Source organism: Triticum aestivum, chromosome 4B (assembly GCF_018294505.1).
Source record: "Triticum aestivum cultivar Chinese Spring chromosome 4B, IWGSC CS RefSeq v2.1, whole genome shotgun sequence".
Classification (NCBI taxonomy): domain Eukaryota; kingdom Viridiplantae; phylum Streptophyta; class Magnoliopsida; order Poales; family Poaceae; genus Triticum; species Triticum aestivum.
This window is the reverse complement of record NC_057804.1, coordinates 521,589,688-521,592,437: the sequence shown is the minus strand read 5'-3', so window position 1 is coordinate 521,592,437 and position 2,750 is coordinate 521,589,688.

Sequence of the window (2,750 nt, the reverse complement as noted above, 5' to 3'; positions counted from 1 at the left end):
TCTGCCACCACCTGCCTGACTCGTGGTTGGATTGCCCTTCTTTGATGTTTTCCTTTTCTTAGAGCATGTTCTCACATTGTGTCCCGGATTGTCACATTGACCACAGTTGATAGTGTCCGGAGGCTCCATAAAGTGCCCGCTACCAAATTGGTTCATGCCAGTGTATCCAGCTAGGTTGTCCATATCGCCTCTCAACCATTTCTGTCTGATTCTACCCTTGGGCTCAACCTTCAGCAAAGGATCGGGCCTAAGCTCCGGGCCATTATAGTCAGGCCACTGCGATGGGTCTAGGAAGGGTTGGAATCTAGGGGCCCATGTCAACCTAGTAGCTTCAAGATCGAACTCATGCATCCTCACGGTTGTCCCATCAGACACATGTACATTTCTTGACGACGCCGCTGTCAAAAGATGAGAGCATGGCCAATGATACTTACTAGGCCTCTCACACTGACACCACCGTCTCTTAAGGTGCACCTCGAATGCACGACCACCATATGACATACCATCTCTTGTTGTCCCACCAGGCTCGTCGATTTGGTAGGTCATATCGTAGGTGTTGAATAGCCTAGGTTTCTGTGCTGAGGACTTGCTTTGTTGTAACATCATCCACTCTTCATCCTTTGGTGGATATTCCATTTTTTCACCAGTCCACTTCACAGTTTCCTCTGAATGCATCAGAAAATACTCATTAAGCTTGAAGAAAGTATATTCCACTATTGCAGTAACTGGCAATGGGCGGGCACCTCTGAGCACATTGTTAAAACATTCGACCATGTTACTGGTCATGTCTCCATATCTCCAACCTCCTTCGTCATGAGCGTGTGCCCACTTGTGTTTCTTCGGAAAATTTCGTGTTAAGAAATCTTTCCCTCCTTCGTTTGTAGCTTCGTAGAGCTTGTCATAGCGAATGGTGAACGCACCGGTGCTAAAGGCCACGCAAACATGGGTTAGATCCTTGCTCAACTCCTTGCTCTTACATGCCCTGTAAAAGTTTGCCACGAAATGCCTCATGCACCATCGATGGTGGAGCTTTGGAAGTCCTGGAATAACAATGTCCATGGCTTTCAGTATGCCTTGGTGCCGGTCTGATATAATGCACACTTCTCTATCACCAATGACATTTTCCCTAACATGACGCATGAACCACTCCCAGTTGTCTTGGTGCTCGAAGGGCACCAAACCAAATGCCACCGGCAACACATTGTCATTGGAGGAGTGCGCCATTGCTACCATGATTGTGCCCTTGTATCGGCCGGTCAAGAATGTACCATCAATAGACAAAACCGGACGGCAATGCTTAAAGGCCGTGATGCATTGTCCGAAACTCCAGAAGGCACGGTGAAACACCCCATGACCATCATCCTCGACCACATGGTACATGCCGGGGTTCCTATGGGCAATCGCTCCCAACAACCGCGGGAGGCGATTGTATGCTTCTTCCCAACTACCATACAACATCCTTAAAGCATTTGACTTGGCCTTCCATGTCTTCCCATACTTGACTTTGTATCCAAACATTTTTTTCACCGTCGTCATGAGGAGCTTCACCTTCACGGTTGGATCACTTGATACTTCTTTCATTAATTTAAACCCGAGAAACTCAGACGTGAGTTGACGATGTGTTTTAGGCTTCTTTTTTGACGGTGGCCTGCACGAGTGAGTACACACACAACTTGTTAACAACCATTGCCCGGTTTTAATTCTTCTTCCATGGACCGCCCATGGGCATCCTTCTTTGTCACAATGGATGGAGTAACGCACTTTTTGGTCCAAGTGCCCAACAAGATATGGTCTATGGTTCCTAATAGCATAGTCACTTAGCCATACTTTAAAGGCCTGCAAACTCACAAACTTCAACCCTTTCTTCAAGTAAGCATTCTCGTCTTCACCCTTGACCCTTGGTTCGCCCGGTTCCGGGCAAGCTCTTGGTTCTATCGCCTTACTCATGCCACCATCAACTACCGCCTTGTGGGCTAGCTTGAGATCACAAACAATGGAGTTCTTATTTCCAAACCGGTCACCTCTGTGTGTATACGGTTCTCTCTCTCCGTGAATCCATCCACGTCCAGTTCTTCCTCCGGACCTTCATCATCCGAGTCATATGCATATGCACGACCATAAGGGATCTCACGGTCCATGTCCTGCTGCCTGACAAACGCTTCCAAGTCACCGATGTCATTGCCATGAATCTCATCCTCTTGCTCATCATCATCACTGCATCCATCCTCTAGTGCAAGACGAGCCCTTTCAAGCTTCCTAACTCTCTCCTCCTCTTGAGCCATCTTCTTGTTTTTGCATGCCATGTCCGCCTCACGCTTCAGTCGTTCCTTTTTCTCCTTCTCATTTGCATGAGTCTCATCCTCATGCATGTCATCATCATCATCACCATGACCACATTGGACATCACCATGACCATCAACATATTGTTCATTAACTTTTTCAAGAGCATGCCCAACAACTTCATTTTCTTGGCTAGGTGACGGTTGGCTAGAAGTATTGGGGGCATAGACCTCGGCACTATCCACAACACGAGCCACACTTCTACACGGGGAGGACACTTGGCGGTTCAAGTCAATATCAAGCCGCGAACCTTGCCCCTTCGTAGCAAACAATTCAAGTGACATGTCTTTCGAGGCCGCAACTTTACCCTTGTATATCCCCCAATGCAACTCGGAGATGATAGGCATATTCTTCAGTCGAGATTTTGTTCCCACCCCAACATCATACCTTCCTATTAATTCAATTTTATC